At 42.8% G+C, this 19,845-nt stretch overlaps 1 long non-coding RNA gene across 7 annotated transcripts in view; it reads left to right on the top strand.

The window, feature by feature from the left end:
* LOC103215140 (uncharacterized) overlaps positions 1-19,845 on the top strand; it is a 170,259-nt gene that overhangs the window by 123,815 nt on the left and 26,599 nt on the right. For 6 of the 7 annotated variants that reach the window (XR_012092800.1, XR_012092793.1, XR_012092791.1 and 3 more), the window contains one exon: positions 14,216-14,433. The exons of the other annotated variant lie outside the window; for it this stretch is intronic. This is a non-coding gene — a long non-coding RNA (uncharacterized lncRNA). The remainder of the gene's footprint in view (positions 1-14,215; positions 14,434-19,845) is intronic. 7 annotated transcript variants of the gene reach the window in all.

Genomic DNA, 19,845 nt, shown 5'->3' with positions numbered 1-19,845 from the left:
AACATATAACTCTTCACCACCTGCAAATCTCCATCTTTATGTTCAAATGGCTAAAACCTACACACTCTACACCAGAATTTTCCAGTGGAATTTTCTATATTAATAGAAATATTCTATTCCGCACTGTCCAAAATACTAGCCACTAGCTATACATGCTAGTGAGCACTTGAAACATGGCTACTGTGACTGAGGAACTGCATTTGAATTGGCTTTCATCTTTTGCTTATTTTTACTTTAGTTTCAGGGATACATGTGCAGATTGGTTATATAGGCAAATTGTGTGTCATGGGGGTTTGGTGTACAGATGATTTTGTCACCCAGATAATGAGCATGGGACCTGACAGGTAGTTTTTTTATCCTCATCCTCCTCCCACTCTCCATCCTCAAGTAGCCCCGGGTGTCTCTTGTTCCCTTCCTCGTGTGCATATGTGCTCAATGTTTAATTCCCACTAAAAGGTGAAAACATGTGGTGTGTGGTTTTCTCTTCCTGTGTTAGTTCACTTAGGAAAATGATCTCCAGTTCTATCCATGTTCCTGCAAAGGATATAATCTCATTCTTTTTTATGGCTGCATAGTATTCTGTGGCGTATATGTACAACATTTTCTTTATCCAGTTTACTGTTAAGAGTATTAAAGTTGATTCCATTTCTTTGCTGTCATGAATAGGGCTGCGATGAACATACACATGCATGTGTCTTTATGGTAGCACAATTTATATTCCTTAGGGTATATACCCAATAATGGGATTGCTGGGTCAAATGGTAGTTCTGTTTTGTTTTTTTGTTTGTTTGTTTATTTGTTTCAGAAAGAATCTCACTCTATCACCAGGCTGGAGTGCAGTGGCACAATCTCAGCTCAGTGCAACCTCTGTCTCCTGGGTTCAAGCAATTCTCCTGCTTCAGCCTCCCGAGTAGCTGGGACTACAGGTGTGTGCCACCACGCCCAGCTAACTTTTATATTTTTAGTAGAGACCGTGTTTCACCATGTTGGCCAGGATGGTCTCAATCTCCTGACCTCGTGATCTGCCTGCCTCGGCCTCCCAAAGTGCTGGGATTACAGGCGTGAGCCACCGCACCCGGCCTCTGTTTTAAGTTCTTTGAGAAATTGCCAAACTGCTTTCCACAGTGGCTGAACTAATTTAAATTCCCACTGGCAGTGCATAGGTGTTCCCTTTTCTCCACAACTTTGCCAGCATCTGTTATTTTTTGACTTTTTAATAACGGCCATTCTGACTAGGATGAGATGGTATCTCACTGTGGTTTTGAATAGCATTTCTCTAATGATTAGAGATGTTGAACATTTTTTCATTTGCTTGTTGGCAGCATGTATGTCTTCTTTTGAATATTGTCTGTTAATGTCCTTAGGCCACTTTATAATGGGGTTATTTGTTTTTCACTTGTTAATTTGTTTAAGTTCCTTATAGTGAATTTCATTTTGATTCATTTAAATTTAAGTACTCACAGGCCATTAGTGGACACCACTGGACAGCTCAGCTTTACACAACTGAAATATATATAAACACAAAAGACAACACGTGAAGTAATACTTGAAGTATTCTAAAATTATAAAAGTATTATGTCAATAAAGATAAATTTAAAAATAGACACATGTAAGAGGGAAATGCTAAAAACACTCCTATCTCAACACCTAAATGTAAGCACTATTGACATTGTGACATATGCACTTTCAGTTACTTCTATTGTATGTTAGAAGGGAAAATAGTGCAAGACAGCCAATATATCGTCAGAATGATCGAGAGAACATGAAAACTCCAGATGAACCCGGTTTAAATGGATTACAATAGGTATGCCAGGATCTGCCCCCTGCACAGATGACAGGCCAGATGGCTGCCCTGTGGGGTGAATGACCACTCAGGTCCACACATAAATCATTTCCCTATAAACTGTCTATGATGCCCTATGTTCCCATAGTATTTAGAATGGTGTACATCTGTTAAAAGCTAAATATTATGTGCAGCACTTCACATTTCAGCTTTTAGCGTTTTATGGGGGCACTATCTAGACTGTCAAACCCAAGGCTGGAGCATTTAAGGAGGCCTAGGCAGCTAATGGGCAGTGTTTGGCCACTGGCATAAGCAAGGAGAGAACACCTACCAGGGAGAGCATGGGGAGACCCATCTTCATATTTTAGTCTAGGACAGGGTCATACATGCTACAAAAGTTCATTCATTCATTCATTCACATATCCGTTCAACAAGTAATTTGTAAGTACCTATTCTGTGTCAGGGTCTTTGAGAGGGAAATGGATATATTGGAACTGTGGAGGCCAAGGGAAAATCTCTTTTTATCCTCTGTAGGTTCACTGAAAATCAACTGACAAAAGACAGATTAATAAGAGAAAAGGCATACAAATTTATTTGATTATAGTTATACACAGGAGCCTTCAGAATAAAGACTCAAAGATACAGGGGAAACTGCCCATTTTTAGGCTTAGTTTCAATGACGTATGGACAGCCGTGGAGAAAAATGACTGTACAGGAAGGGTATAATCTAATGTTAATGGACTGAGTAGGGAAGTCCAGCAAGGTCTGTCTGTTTGGATTCCTCTTAGCTTCTCTGTGTAGCATTCCTTCCTTCTGGGTATGCAGCAGGACCCTCTTGAAATGAGGGTCTTATGACCTACAATCAAACAAGATAAGTCATATAACTTTTTAAAATTTTTTCAAAATTAAACTTAAGATTGGTTAGATTTTGACTGTGTCTCCTTAGCAGCTTAAGAAGCAAATGAAATTCCTCCTGGAAGAAGTATTCATTCTTTATCCTGCCACTAGCTTACAGTGAGCACAGACTGGAGTGCAGTGGTGTGACCTCAGCTCACAGCAGCCTCAACCTCCAGGGCTCAAGTGATCCTTCCACCTCAGCCTCCCTTGTAACAGGGACCACAAACCCGCACCACCACACCCAGCTAATTTTTTTATTTTAAGTAGAGACAGGGCTTCACCATGTTGGCCAGGCTGATCTCAAACTCCTGGGCTCAAATGATCTGCCTCGGCCTTCCAAAGTGCTGGGATTACAGGCGTGAGCCACCACGCCTGGCCTAGACAATTTTTTTTTTTTTTATGGCCAGTTTTTACACAGAAAGGCTCGGGGGATGTTAGAGTAATATTTTTAGGTTTTATGGCTGGCTTTGGGGAAAAGGGATTCTGGTTTCTACGACATGCCTTGGGGAAGACAGATTCTAGTTTCTATGGCTGGTCTTGCAGGAGAATGAGGGGCCAGAGACAGGAGGGAAGGAAAATGTCAGAGAAAATCTTTTACTCTGGGGGCTGCTTTAGAGGCCTTCATTTGGGGGTATCATTTTCTGATGGAAAGGTGACTTGACTGGAAGTTGAATTAGTAAGCAGGGGGTAGATCTTTCAGGCCTGCAGGCCTCATAAGGACTTCAGTGTTATTTCTGAAGGAAACGGAACGATCATGCAAAGTTATAATCAGGAGGGTGATATGATCCTAGTCGCTAAGAATACAGCACTGAACACAGTCTGAGAATGTCCTTACCCTAAAGGAGCTTCTGTTGTAGTGGGAACTGAAATCAAAGAAAAGGAAAATTGAGTTTACAGAAATTGTGGAGAATTCAGTGGTGCCCTTGAGGGGACGGGAGGACTCCCTGAGGCAGATGATGTCAGACAGGGTATGGCTCTTCCTATGAGCCCCAGTATCTGTCTACTCTGCCAGGAAGGGGCTTTACCTGGTTCTGGCTCCATTTTGTCTGAATCTTTCTTTGCAAACTGTTGACTTATTTCCTAACCTGATATGCATTGTGTTCCTGCCAGACAAATCAGTTAGCTAATTGTCTAATGACATCTGAAGGCATTCTTCTAGTATTACCATTCCTTTATTTTCTAGTTCAGATTATTAAGGGCTGAAAATTTCAAGCTAGCAAAAGTCAAAACTCACTGTAAGCTAGTGGCAGGATAAAGAATGAGTACTTCTTCCAGGAGGAATTTCATCTGCTGCCTAAGCTGCTGAAGATACACAGCCAAAATCTAACCAATCTTACATTCACTCTCAAATGATTTCTTGTAGAGAAGCGTCAGAAATTCGCTAGGCCTGTGCCCCGCTCAGTCACAGACCAACTGCTCATCCTCATTCTTGTGACTGGCCATCACCACTCCTGGTAACACAGCGCAAAACTGAAGGGGGTGCTTAGAATGAACTTCCAAAAGGGAAAGGACAGGATGTCCAGTTCATTTTCCTTTTTAGATGCAATTCCTACACATGATTCGGACAGTCCCAAGTTCAAGGAGGTCCAGCTGGGAGCCAGAGGGCTGTGCACAAGGATGCCACCCACTGATTAAAGTCAGAGACCAGGCCAGGCATGGTGGCTCACGCCTGTAATCCCAATGCTTTGGGAGGGTGAGGTGGGAGGATCTCTTGAGGCTAGGAGTTTGAGACCAACCTGAGCAACACAGCAAGACAGACATCTCTACAAAAAATTTAAAAATTAGCCGGGTGTGGTGGCATGTTCCTGTAGTCTCAGCTACGTGAGAGGCTAAGGCAGGAGGATCACTTAAGCCTGGGAGTTCAAGGCTGCAGTGAGTGGATCACGCCACTGCACTCCAGCCTGGGTGACAGAGTGAGACCCTGTCTCTAAAATAAAATTAAAAAAAAAAAAAAAGAAATAATAAATAAAAGAAACCAGGCAGCACACTGAGTAGTACCAGAATCTGGTCCAAAGACAAAAGGACACTGATGAGAGGGGCTGATGGGGAAGCAGGAGAGGGATTTGGGGAGTGACTGGGGTTCAAGCTAGGGCTATAGTTCAGGAGGGAGACAAACATGAGAGAGGACGAGTGAGGAGATGGGAATCAAGACTCAAGGCACATGGGCTGAGGGATTTTTCTTAAGTTTCCCCCAACATTTGGGTATGGCCTCAAGTGCAAATTAACGGGGTGCCAAGAAAACTCCATCATCGAGATAAATAATATTTTAATACAATATTTTAAAACTCAAAATTAATGCAAAAGCAATCCATGATAGACAAAATATTCTAATTGTAACTAAAGACAGTATCCATTGCAGTGAACACCCTTGTCTGGCGCCAGTGGACCTGGGGTGTTCTCTGGTTGTGCGACATGGTAAGTTGCTCTACCTTTCTGCCTCTCAGTTTACAGAGAAACAAACTGAAAGCCAGAGAGGTGCTCATTCTTTTAACGAGCCATTCATTAAATCAGATTCTCTTGGCGTGGGAGGAGGGGTGCGTGCTGGACATCAGTAGTTTTAAAAATTCTGCCCAGTAAGTCTAACGTGCACCGGGGTTAAAAAGAATTAGGAAATGATGACCTGGCTCACCAGAGTAATTCCAACTAAAGTGTAAGTGGTTAAGAGTAGATTCCTTTCTACTTATGGCTAGCCAATTTTCCCAGCACCATTTATTAAATAGGGAATCCTTTCCCCATTTCTTGTTTCTCTCAGGTTTGTCAAAGATCAGATGGCTGTAGATGTGTGGTATTATTTCTGAGGACTCTGTTCTGTTCCATTGGTCTATATCTCTGTTTTGGTACCAGTACCATGCTGTTTTGGTTACTGTAGCCTTGTAGTATAGTTTGAAGTCAGGTAGCATGATGCCTCCAGCTTTGTTCTTTTGACTTAGGATTGTCTTGGAGATGCGGGCTCTTTTTTGGTTCCATATGAACTTTAAAGCAGTTTTTTCCAATTCTGTGAAGAAACTCATTGGTAGCTTGATGGGGATGGCATTGAATCTATAAATTACCTTGGGCAGTATGGCCATTTTCACGATATTGATTCTTCCTATCCATGAGCATGGTATGTTCTTCCATTTGTTTGTGTCCTCTTTTATTTCACTGAGCAGTGGTTTGTAGTTCTCCTTGAAGAGGTCCTTTACATCCCTTGTAAGTTGGATTCCTAGGTATTTTATTCTCTTTGAAGCAATTGTGAATGGAAGTTCATTCATGATTTGGCTTTCTGTTTGTCTGTTACTGGTGTATAAGAATGCTTCTGATTTTTGCACATTAATTTTGTATCCTGGATCCTTTCCTTACTCCTTATACAAAAATTAACTCAAGATGGATTAGAGACTTAAATGTTAGACCTAATACCATAAAAACCCTAGAAGAAAACCTAGGTAGTACCATTCAGGACATAGGCATGGGCAAAGACTTCATGTCTAAAACACCAAAAGCAACGGCAACAAAAGCCAAAATTGACAAATGGGATCTCATTAAACTAAAGAGCTTCTGCACAGCAAAAGAAACTACCATCAGAGTGAACAGGCAACCTACAGAATGGGAGAAAATTTTTGCAATCTACTCATCTGACAAAGGGCTAATATCCAGAACCTACAAAGAACTCAAACAAATTTACAAGAAAAAAACAAACAACCCCATCAAAAAGGGGGCAAAGGGTATGAACAGACATTTCTCAAAAGAAGACATTCATATAGCCAACAGACACATGAAAAAATGCTCATCATCACTGGCCATCAGAGAAATGCAAATCAAAACCACAATGAGATACCATCTCACACCAGTTGAATGGCGATCATTAAAAAGTCAGGAAACAACAAGTGCTGGAGAGGATGTGGAGAAATAGGAACACTTTTACACTGTTGGTGGGATTGTAAACTAGTTCAACCATTATGGAAAACAGTATGGCGATTCCTCAAGGATCTAGATGTACCATATGACCCAGCCATCCCATTACTGGGTATATAGATGTACCATATGACCCAGCCATCCCATTACTGGGTATATACCCAAAGGATTATAAATCATGCTGCTATAAAGACACATGCACACGTATGTTTATTGCGGCACTATTCACAATAGCAAAGACTTGGAATCAACCCAAATGTCCATCAGTGACAGACTGGATTAAGAAAATGTGGCACATATACACCATGGAATACTATGGAGCCATAAAAAAGGATGAGTTTGTGTCCTTTGTAGGGACATGGATGCAGCTGGAAACCATCATTCTTAGCAAACTATCACAAGAACAGAAAACCAAACACCGCATGTTCTCACTCATAGGTGGGAACTGAACAACGAGATCACTTGGACTCAGGAAGGGGAACATCACACACTGGGGCCTATTATGGGGAGGGGGGAGGGGGGAGGGATTGCATTGGGAGTTATACCTGATGTAAATGACGAGTGGATAGGTGCTGACGAGTTGTTGGGTGCAGCACACCAACATGGCACAAGTATACATATGTAACAAACCTGCACGTTATGCACATGTACCCTAGAACTTAAAGTATAATAATAATAATAAATAAATAAATAAAAATAAATAAATAAATAAATAGTAGATTCCTTTATTTCTCCTGCCACACATTGTCAGCACATGGACAGTAATACTGTTGGTTGAGGGCAGCATAACACCAGGGCGGGTCATGGGAAAGGATAAAGCAATGTTTATTGAGTGCCTACTTCCTCCCAGTCAGCATGCTGGGCGCTTTTCGTTTGGTTTAATTCCCATGGTGATCAGATGAGGTTGGTATAATCACCTCCACTGAAGAGATGAGAAAGCCAATGCCTTTACATAAGGAAGCCTTTCATGAAAACCTTTAAGTAGCATCACAAAGCAGAGTCATCCCAGGGAGCATTGGACCTACCTGCTCGTTCTACAGACCCTCCAGAACTGCCCACATGTCTGCCCTACCTACAATGAACATTCAGCATCACCTAAATACAGCTCTCTGGTTAAATAACTGGGAAGCCGCACATTCTCCAGCAGCTTCACAGTGACTGGGACAGAATGAGGGAAAACAGAAGTGGAACTGGCTCTGAGGTCTGTTGAGAATATGACTACGCCTGGTACGAGGAGTTCCATTTGTGATAAATTGGCTGCAGCCCAGATGATCCCTCTGACAAAAGATTTTGCATTTCCTCATTTTGCTTCCCCACCTCATTTCCCCCCCCAATCAACACATTTGAGCTCTAAATCTGTGCCAAGCACTGAACATCCTTTGCACATTTTTAATCATCTTAACAAGCCTATATGGTAGGAATTATCATATCCATGTCATTCATGACCCTGAGGCTCAGTGATGCCAAGGAATTACCTGGCTTCTCACAAACTATAGGTAGCAAAGTTAGGATTCAAAGTCAGGTGTTCTTACTCCAGAGCATGAACTCCAAAGCACGGTCTACACTGCATACTCTTTTTTTAATACCCCAGAACAGAGCAGATATACTATATTCTCTAATACCTTTCTGTCAGGATCAGCTATTTGAAATATGGTGGGCTGGAGCCACCTTAGTCAGCTGGCCAGAATGTGGTACAGTGGGTATCACTGAAGACCCAACAGCTTCTTGTTGATAAATAGCATAAAATTCCCACCATCTGAGTATTTTTCCATCTAAGGAGACAGCATATTTTACCTGGGTCAAGTGATAGTTTATTCACAGCCAAAGGAAATACTAGAAATTAAGAACCTTCTATAGTTTGGTTGACATCAGCCTGTAATTATGTAAGCTGATTTTTTAGCATCCTAGTAACTTTCCACTTCAGTCTAGATTGGAAATATCCCCTTGTCTCCTAAAAGCTGGGGTATATTATTTTTGCAGCATCAGTCAGAGGATGCAAAATTACAGCAATTTCAGTATTCAGAGTCTTTTCTCTTCCTCATATTTAACTCAAATAGACCCTTCATCTTTTGGTTCCCATTTCCCTAAAAGTGTGAGACCCAGAGAAGATGCTTGAGGCCAAGGACTGTATTTTTATCCATCTTTGTTTCTCTAGCACCTAATACAGTGTCTGACATGCTACAGACATTCAGGAAGTGAATGAATGAAGTGTGCTTGGAATGTGAAGGTGCTACTGACCCACCATTGACATAATCAGAAAAATTTTTCCTAGAAGTGCAGATGATTTTCAGTAAGCCACCATGTCATCCTTTAACTTGCTTCTCCTGTTGTTTTTAACTGCTTTCCTGCAGCTAGATTTACTGACACCTCCCCACTGTGGTCTCAGGGTTACCCTAGCCCCACTAAGTCTTAAGTAGATCACATTGGAGGCAGGAAGCTTATCAGTGGCTTAAGTCTCCACCACCTACAGGGGCTTAAGAAAGGATAAAGAAAGGATAAAGTCTCCAAAGCAGGAGTCCGGGTGATGAGCTATGCCTTCTGGGTTCACTTCAACCCTTCAGAGTCTCCAAATACATCTAATCCTCTTGACAATTGTGTAAAGTAGGTATCTCAGCCTTCGTGTCTCCCTTTAAAAGTCCTGTCTCTCAGAAGCCTTCCCTGATGACCTGACATATCCTGTCCCTCTTCTCCTTTACTCTCATTTCTACATGTGTTAGGATTAGGTTTGCTTGTGTAAAACAAAAACCCAATATAATATATTCACCAAAGAAGAGTTTATCTTTCTCACATGACAGGAGGCTGCAAGAGCATTCAGGGCTGTCTTGTGACTTCTCCAGTGCCATCAGGATCTTAGGCTTCTTTTAGCTTTCAGCTCCGCCAGGCTGAGCCTGTGGCTTGGGGCTTCCTGCTCACTAGATGGCTGTTTTTTCTTTCAGCATCCTGTATGAGTTCCATGCACAAAAAAAGGGGCGGAAAGGATAAAGGGCAAAAGCAAATGCCAACTAAATTGACCCCTTTAACACATTTTCCTGTAGCCCTTTGCAGGAATGTCTGCTTATCTTACTAAACATACCTGGGGCTCTGGGGATGTGAGTGTTTTTAATCAGATAGACCATTTCTAAAATAAAATGGGGTTCTTTTCATAAGGATAACAGGGAGGTGAGACTGGCATCTAACTGTGTCTTGTCACAGCATGGCAGCACTTGGTGCTCTAGGAAACAGCCCTGGGGGCCCATGATTTTGGGGTCATGGTGCTTCCCCCCACCTCTGGGTGACCCAGTCTACAGCACCAGTCTTCTGTCATGCTTCCCCTCTCCTCACACACCCTCCCTCATATGTGTCTCCCTCCTGAACTAGAACCCTACCCTGAACCACAGCCACTCCCCAAAGTCCCTCTCCTGCTCCTCCCTCAGCCTCTCTCACCACCACATCAGGGTTCTTTTGTCTTTGGACCAGATCCCGGTACTGGTCAGTGTGTTGCCTGGTCTCTGCCTGAATCAGTGCATGGCATCCTTGCCTGTGGCCCTCTAGCTCCCAGCTGGACCTCTTTGAACATGAGACTGTCCAGTTCATGTCTGAACTTGTCCGGAGGATGATCACAGGCCTCTTTCTACAGTCAGGTTGGTTTCAGTACCCAGGAGTCAGGAAAAGAGGATCTAATGTCTTGTGGTAACAAAGTTCTAGAATGCTTTGCATTTGGCCCTCTTGGGGCTGGATGTACCATACTTGGAGTTGAAGTGAGGTAGCTTTCATCCTCCCTCTCATATCACCTGACTGCTGAAGTAGCATCCAAGATGTCCAGGAGGTAGGATTTCAAGGGGTCGGAAGGCATGTCATTCTCATCTAGGCTGACTGTTGTGTTTTATTCATGAGAAACAGAGGTCTGGAAAGGTGGGATTAATTTCTCTAAAGGAAGCAGAGCTGCACCCACACATATGGGATCTTAGCCATGCAGCCCATAGGAAGTATGTCGAGGTGAGCTGGGTGTCTGAGACACTGCTGGGATTCTTCCCAGAGCCCTCTCCCAGCCTCCCTCACTACCACGAAGGCAGAGGGAAGGGTGTGAGGGTTGCTACCGAGAGGATTTCCATATTCCTAACAAGGAGAGCATTTTGGTGGAGAGTTGAGAAGACAGAACCTCAGGTGAGTCTGGTGCTGCGTGATTGAATAGAGAGAAATCCAGACATTAATGGTTCCAGGGCACAAATAGGAGGTCCAGGGCAATGTGGAAATTGTTCAAGGTGCTCAGGGTTGCATAACAGAGGAAACAGTAATGGCAAGTAACATCCATTGAGCACCTACTGTGGGCCAGACACTCTTATTAGAGCTTTAGCTGAATCAACTGACTGCTCATAGCAGCCCTGTGAGTTCACTACTGAAGGCCCACAATCCTATATCCAAAATCCTTGAGGCCAAATGTGTTTCCAACACTGAATTGTTCATATCATAGAAAAACAATATGGTGCCTAAACCATATATTATGTAATGATTCCCAGAGGGGTCTGGGGCAGCAGTTAGTAAACAAGCATGTGGACATTTCTGCAGCCAGTGGGCTAGACAAAGCCTACCAAAACCTTCACATTGAATATGACACCAAATAAGTTTGGGTATACCACTTACGAAAAAGCATTTGGTTTTCTGGGCTTTGGGGATTTCGGAGCTTTCAATCCTCATCCTTATCCTGATTTTCCAGAGAAGAAAACTGGCAGTGTGGCTCCAGCATCTGTGCTGTTAACTGCATTGTTCTGCTGCCTGATGACAATGCACATCTAACATAACCTATACACGCCATGTCGCTGTAATATATGTGGTCTCTACCAGTCCTCAAGGAAAGACTAAGGAAGGGGGAGCAAACTCTGGTACATCTCTTTAACAAATGGTGAAATCGAGGCTCACAAGAGTGGTATCTTGTTCAAGGGCGCACAGTGGATGGATAGAGGCATAATCCAAAGCAAAGCACAGGTCTGCAGGCTCCTGGCTCCCCTGCTATTGGGTATATTCCTTAGGAATTATTTGAAGCAAAAGTAACAGGAAGAGAAATGTTGTTATAGTATTTGTGGCAATGGAAGAATAGGTTCGCAGTGGTGGCAGAATCAGCAACATAGAAACCGATGCTAACGTTTTGAATGAAATGTAGAACAGGAGAACATGGTGTCTTCTTATCATCCCCAAAGGAACCAAAAGGTTCTAACCAGTCGAGCAAGGGACATGACAGCATCTGCAGCATTTGTTCTCTGAGACCACGATGATCTCTCTCACGATTGGGGTTATCTGAGGCCTCCTGCCTATCTCCAAGGGTGGGTGAGGAAGCAAACAAGCAACCAAATATTGTCCTGATGACTAAAGGTGAGGGGCGGGAAGCCTCTGCTGTTGTGTCCCAGGGACCTTAGACTAAATGTCAGAAAGCCACAGCCTCAGAGAGTCTTGAGAAGAGTTGTCTGTGCTATTCAGAAAGGTGTCAGAGGAGAGAGCTGCAGCCTCCTGGTCTCCCTGAGACCCCAGGGCAGTCAGCCTCCAGAGGGAATAGGTGAGGGATGCAGAGGATGCTGGTTCTGTCTTTATGCTCAGAACACATGTAGCCCTAGTGTAGACAGGAGAACAGGCAGGGGTTGGAGCAGGTGGGGGGCGGGGTCAGGTGGCCCTGTGTGATCCTGGGAAGGATGGAGGTAGGAGGGACCTGGGAAGAACTTCAGGACTCTTCTATCTCTCATGTCACCACATCACAGTGCTTGCATTCCAGCAGGAATCTCTGCAAATGTTTCCTCTTCTGGCCTATAGCTATAGTTTTTCTTCGATGCCCAACTGGCAGCTACCTACATGGTATTACTTAAGGGCACCAAAAAGTCCTTTTGGTATCTCACAAGTATCTCATCACTAGAGGGACTCCTTTGTACTGATGAATTCTGCAAAAGACATGCAAGGATTTTGTGAAAGAAATGCCTTAAACATGCCACCCATCTATCCAGAATGGTCTCTCCTGGCTTTTCCATCTGTTAAATTTCGACTCATCCTTCAAGACCTTCCCTAGACCTGTGGCTCTTTCCTGAATGCCTCCAATAGTTTTCCTATATCAACCTCTATTAGAACTGCTGCCACTCTGTAATATTGTTCTGTTTACAGATTGGTCTTACCCACTGGATAGGGGCTATAATAATACAACTCACAAGGACTAAATTGGGCGATATATGTAAAGTGCTTCACACAGAGTAGACATCAAGCAAATAACAATTCTCTTCTCTGGCCTTCTGTCAGTTATTAAATTGAACTGTTTCTAGTATTCACTGCTTTCCCTCCTGCTTCCCTAGCACCATCCTAATCCATTCCTCTATTACTTTAAGAGGTTCCTAACTGCCCTCTGTGCCTCTAATATATTTCTTTTAACCTTTATGTTTCTTACTGGCTGCTGGCTATGAATTCCCCTAAGATATTTCTGTCTTTATATTCTTCCACTATTCAAGGACTGCAGTAGCTTCCAGTGTTCCACTGCATTAGCTCCTAACTCCCAGCAGCATGTCCAGCAGTTCATTTGCTCCCCACAGACCAAAACCCTTACCAATGCTTTGCAGGTGATCCAGTCCCCATGCACCAAATGTGCTGTGCTAATGACTTTCTCCAGGACCTCTGTTCTCACCTTCTAACCCACAGTGTTCTCCTTTCTCCACACCTTCTTCCAAATCCCTCCTTCCAGATTTAGCTTACGTTGGATATGCTCCATGAATCAATTACATACTTTAAGTAGTCAATTAATAATCATACATTGAGTAGTGCATTAGGGGAAAGTATAAAGGAGACCCTCCGAGCTCTCAGGAGCTAATCGTGGAGGTTCACTGCATACTCACATCCAGTGTCATTAACTTCTCAAGATAAATGCCAAGTGTAACCCATGTTTGGCTGGCCCTCTCATTGACCTGATACCTTAGGTGTGCAGTTTCCTGGAAAGTTTCCCCTAAGCATTTCTGAAAGTTGAAAAAGGTGTCTCATGTGAGTCATCAAGAAATCCTTGCAGCTTCTCTATCAGTTAGGCATGCTTTTGGCCCTAAGTAATAGAGCATCTGATAGTGTCTCCAGCAACAAAAATATTAAATGTCTCACAACGGGAGAAATCTGGAGGCAAGCAGATGCAAAGCTTAGTGTGGGTTCATGAATGACTGATAAATGGCAAGGTTGACTAACCTGGGGCTATGAGGTTATAGATCTTTAAATTCTCCCTGACTACTGAAAGGATATGTTCCGGAGGCAGGCATGTACATAAGGGAGATGGGAAATAAGGGATCCAGTGACCTGGTTGCAGATAAGAAAGAATATGAGCACTGATCTTTCAGGGAATAACTAACTTGGTACTTAAAAAAAAGTATGTTTACTATGCTTGACATTCTACCACATTGGTAGTCAATCGAAAACAACAAACAAGTAAAGGGGAGTATGGGCACTTTTATTGCACTATACTTTCCTACCTTCTTTTTCTTCCTAGACTTCTAATATCTGTGTATGTATTTAAAAACTCAAAGTTCTGTGGTCAATAATCAGAGCTTTAAAGAATCAGTGTCCACACATTGTGGACATTGTGTGGTTGCTGGTTAAATTGTCAGTCACATTGTTGACGGCCTACCCAGCAGTGATTCCCTTCTTTTTTCTTCCTAATAGGACTCGAATGTTCTTTGGGTCTGAAGCCAACCCCATGCAGCTGTGTATCTCGGAAAGGTTGAGCCTCCCTGGATGGAGCCCAACAACGTCCTTAAGGACCCAGGCTCTTTTCAACCTTTGCCTTCACCATCTTGGCCTCTTGGCCTTTCATCCTCCTGCTTGTACTTCACAGCCTCTAGACAGCTGTCATCACTGCAGGCATCAGGAGTGACTGAAAGGTATGAAGCAAGTGGAAGGGTCAAAAGCCTTTCTCTTCTAAATGCTTCGTCTTTTTCTTAAGAAAGGGAAGTTGCCAATACCCAACTATCATGTTAGAATTCCCTGCTCCAAGTATTGTTGGACACTACTGGGCTCTCTTTTTTTTTTTTTTTTTTTGGAAACAGGGTCTCATTCTGTCACTCAGGATGGAGTGCAGTGGCTTGAACATGGCTCACTGCAGCCTTGATGTCCCAGGCTCAAGTGATCTTCCCATCTCGGCCTCCCAAGTAACTGGGACCACAGGCACACACCACCATGCCCGCCTAATTAAAAAAATTTTTCTTTGTAGACGGGGTCTTGCTGTGTTGCCTAGGCTGGTTGAACTCCTGAGCTCAAGCAATCCACCGACCTCAGACTCCCAGAATGCTGGAATTACAGGTGTGAGCCACGGTGCTTGGCCTGGACACTGTACCTTTTTCAGGCACAACCATTCCTTATGGTAGGCCAGGTTTACAAATAAAAATGTAGAACACCTAGTTAAATGTGAATTTCAGAGAAACAACAAATAATTTTTAGTATAATTGTGCCCAAATGTCGTATGAGATATACTAAGAAGTTATTTGCTGTTTCTCTGAACTCACATTTAAGTGGGCATTGCGTATTTATCTGGCAACCTTTTCTATGGGCACTGCCACAACTTCCTCCAGAGACCACTGTCTCCTTAAGGAAGTGCCCCCATGGGTGGCCTGAAGACCTCAAAATGCCATAGCACCAGGGTGTTCAATGAGAAGGTTGACCTGAACGCCTCTCTTCCCCTTTTGTTTTACTATGTTCATGTAATCCCAAAGAAAAGTCACTTGTGCCTCACTGTCTTAATACATGTTCAACAAAACATCTTTTTATTTAGCTTTTAGTCACTCTTCCTTGAGACTCAGACCTGAGTTCTGGGGGTGCAGCTGAGCCAGAATAAAAATGCGAATGAAGACACGATGCCATTCTCAGCTTCACCTTTGCCCACTGGAGCCAAGGTTTAGCCAACCTTGTCTGTCTGCCTTGACTTAACCTTTATCAGGGCACTCCAGCCCTGTTCTCTTAAGCAGCATGTTTTTAGTTCATGCAAACAGACCTACCCAGCTATCTACACAGGCATGTCAGAATCTTCCAAGTAGGCGCGTCTTAGTCTCAGAAAAGATGCATGCATTGTGTGCTCTTCAGAGGAGGGGCCAAAAAGCTTTCACTGCTTGAGGCAGTCTTCATGGAAATTAGGATTTGGATTTGTCCTCAAACGGAAGAGGAGGGACAAATCAAAAGGCAAGAAGAGGATGTGGCTGGCAAATAGGACTAAGTGTGTTTTCAGGAGATTGAGGAGACCAAGACTGAAGCAGAGATTGCCTGCTATAAAGTTGGGAAATGAGACTGAGAAAATTCTGGGCCAGATTATGAAAGACACTGTGGGTAAGAAATGATAATATGTTTGATTTAGTGAGAAAAAGAGCCCAGTTAAATGTGAATAGAAAGAAATGTTTCAGATGATATGATGTAGGCTTGTTTTTACACTTCCCCTCATTGTTCCCCAGTGTAAAATTAGATCCCTTAAAGATAAACACAGTACCCTTTGTTGAAGATATGCCCTCTTCTGCCAGTTAGGAAATCTGAACCTTTAAAAGAATTTACTATTTCTAGCTAAAGTCTTTAGTTCCTGGACTAAACAATAAGATCACTAGTATTGGAGGAAAAATCTATTTTATTCTCTGATATTAAAATTAACATCAGCTTTAACTCAAACACAAGGATGTTCCAGGGTAACTTTGAACCTTACTAATTCTCTGACAGCCACTTCCTTCCTCCTGGGGTCGGGCTTGTTTACAGAGAATCTTCTGGGTGTGTGTAGCTTCCTCCCCATTTCCCACCCACTGATAAACATAGTGCTGGCCTTCAACCACTTAAGCCCTGCAACACATGCAGGATTTTCTTGCCCAATGAATTGAGTGCACCCTGTTTTCTAGTTACACTGTTCTGAGAATAGTACAATTGATCTTCCCCAAAGTAAATCCCCTCCCCTTCATGTACCTTGTCTCTCAACAGCCCCTTCCCTAGCCAGGGGTCTGGTGACCTCCATCCCTAACATCCTGCTTTAAACCCTGACCTGAAAAGGATGTGATTAACTATCTTACATAATGCCTGGAGATGTTCACATGGGGGTGGGGAGAAACCTGCAAAATTGAGATGCACAAAAAAATACAATACAACCCTCTTCTAAAACCTTTTCTTCTCCCTTAAAAAGAAACCCCCAAAACTCAGGCAGTGAGGGGATGAAGTAGGATTGGGGGACGATTCCTTGTTACTTCTGTTTTTCTTGAAATTTTTCCACTGTGATATTATTCACATGTTTACTAGGACATAAATGGTCACCAAAGGTCCGTCCATGTGTGATCTTTCCAGCAAAACAGGAAAGAAGTCATGTCTAACATAAGTGAATCTCACAGACAGACAAATACTGCATGTGCTCATTCATATGTGGGAGCTGAAAAAGTTGGTCTCATGCAGGTGGAAAGTAGAATGATGGTAACCAGAGGCTGGAAGGAGTGGGTTTGGGGTGGGCGTGGGGAGGTAGAGTTGAGGAGAGTTTGGTAAATGGGTACAATCATACAGTTGGATAGAAGGAATCAGTTTTAATGTTCGATAGCCAACTAGGGTGACTAGAGTTCACAACAACATATCATATATTTCAAAATAGCTAGAAGAGAGGACTTGAAATGTTCCCAACACATAGAAATAATCAATGTTAATGGTGATGGATACCCTAAATGCCCTGACTTGACCATTACACATTCTGTGCATGTAACAAAATATCACATGTAAGCCATAAATATGTACAAATATTATGTATCAATAAAAAGTAAAAAACAAACAAAAACAAACAAAAAACAAGTAAAGCTCAAATTAGGGGGATTTGGGCAGCAGTCATTAGAGCAGGTGCTGTTTCTTCAGGCCAGAGGAGGCCTTTCCCAAATGAGCAATAGGGCCGGGCACGGTGGCTCACACCTGTAATCTCAGCAGTTTGGGAGGCCAAGGAGGGTAGATCACTTGAGGTCAAGGCTCGAGACCAGCCTGGCCAACACCTTGAAACCATGTCTCTTCTAAAAATACAAAAGATTAGCCAAGTATGCTGGCACACTCCTGTAATCCCAGCTACTCTGGAGGTAGAGGCATGAGAATCATTTGAACCCGGGAGGTGGAGCTTGCAGTGAGCTGAGATTGTGCCACTGCATTCCAGCCTGGGCAACAGAGTGAGACCCTGTCTCAAAAAAAAAAAAAAAAAAAAAAAAATTAACTTCAGATTTTGCTGAAGGCCAGAGTGCTCCTTGCATGGTCCTTTAGCTTCCGACCCTTCACTGCAGTCATCAGAAAGATCTTTCTAATGCAGTTACTATTATTTTCCCACATGTTTACTCAGGAACAGATAATACATATACATGGCACAGAACTCAAAATACCTCACAGGTGATTGAATAAAATGTAAGCCTACTTCCTTTTCCCATTCTCTGGTTACACTCTTCCTGGAGGTGACCTCTATTATCAGTTTCTTTGTTTATTTTTTCTTTTTTCTTTTCTTTTCTTTTTTTTTTTTGAGACAGAGTCTCTCTCTGTCACCCAGGCTGGAATGCAGTGGCTCAGTCTCAGCTCACTGCAACCTCCATCTCCCAGGTTCAAGCAATTCTTCTGCCTCAGCCTCCTGAGTAGCTGGGACTACAGGCACGCACCACCATGCCCGGCTGATTTTTGTATTTTTAGTAGAGACGGGGTTTCACCACATTGGTCAGGCTGGTCTTGAACTCCTGACCTCGTAATCCGCTTGCCTCGGCCTCCCAAAGTGTTGGAATTACAGGTGTGAGCCACCAATCAGTTTCTTAAATATCTGCCCTCCAGAGATGTCTATGGTTTTTCAAAAATAGAATCAGAGTTGTTTGATAGGCTTATTTGCTTATTTTTTCAGTTATTACAATACATGAATGTTCTTAAAATGTAATCCATGTGGTTCAAAAATTAACAAATTTAAGAGATAACCAGTGAAAAGTGATGCACGCAACCCTGTTCCTAGCCTTCTTCCTGGTTTCCATGCTATACCACCCCTTCCCCCACCCCATCAGGTAGTTTTTTTATGTTCTTGTGAGTCAGTGCAGACGTTTTAAAGGCACATGCAACCAAACGCAATTCCTATCCTCCCTTTAAAGCAGTTCTTTAACTTGGGACTCTATAAAGACAACAAAAATAATTATTTGAATAAGCAAACTATGCAATGATGGAATTCACACTATGACTTTATGAAGCAGTCAACTTAAGCTCATATATATATTGCATATTTGTGGTTTGTTTTGCATATATATATAATATAAACATATGTTATATACGTGTGTATTATATATAAAACAAACTACAAATAATAAATTTAACTGCCTGGGTTTCCTTCACTTCAGAATATTGTGATCCCCTTAAAAAGGACCCTCCCCTACTATTGAAAGTACTTAAAAATTAATATTACCTGAGCCCCTACCAATCAGAACAGAAGCCCGATTAATCAGAATCACAGCCAACAGTACATATAAGGGTACTTGGTGTACCACACAGGTGGGTCCTGCTACCCATGAGGCCTGTTTGTCCCTGGAGGGGCCCGTGAGATTACAGGACCAAGATGACTTACCACCTACGTCGGTCTATGGTTTTGCTTGCCATGCGCAAGTGGGTGTTTGTAGAGCTCTGTGGCTTCTGATGGGAGGAAGGAACTTCTGCTCAGAGTCCTATCGTTCTGAGGACCACCTTATTTAGGGGTTTCCCTGGTTTCCCCCGGCTTCGGCAATCCTGGAATTTATGTAATCATTGCATTTTCTCTCATGAATTGGCCCATGTAACATGCTTTGTAGATTACTGCTGAGTTTACCTATTTGGGAGACCACCCTGGAGAAGAACGTCCCAGTTGCAGTCTTGGGATCAACTGTGCCCCTGGGGCATTGGCTCCTGCTCTTCTTCTTGAAAGACCTTCCCCATGCAGCCCTGAATTTTGAAGTCCCACCCGTCCTTTAAAATCCAATTGAAGTGTTTCCTGAAAACAGCTCAGCTCTATCATTTGAATGTGTGTCTTCTTCTTGGCCACTTATTGCTATTTCTATCATACCATCACATTCTGAGGACAGTTGCATTCCAGCTATAATTATATTGGTTTTTCCCTGCCATAAGACTGCATATTTTGTGATCTTGGCTATTTGTCTTTGTGGTCCCATGGCATAGCTTAGCAAGGTGCCCAGTACACAGTAGGATCTCAATAAATATTTTTTTAAATAGAATTGATCGCTTGGCAAAAGAAACTACCATCAGCGTGAACAGGCAACCTACAGAATGGGAGAAAATTTTTGCAATCTACTCATCTGACAAAG

The sequence above is a fragment of the Chlorocebus sabaeus genome, chromosome 4 (assembly GCF_047675955.1).
Source record: "Chlorocebus sabaeus isolate Y175 chromosome 4, mChlSab1.0.hap1, whole genome shotgun sequence".
NCBI lineage: Eukaryota > Metazoa > Chordata > Mammalia > Primates > Cercopithecidae > Chlorocebus > Chlorocebus sabaeus.
Note: the sequence above shows the minus strand (reverse complement) of the source record. Positions and strands in the feature narration are given on the sequence as shown.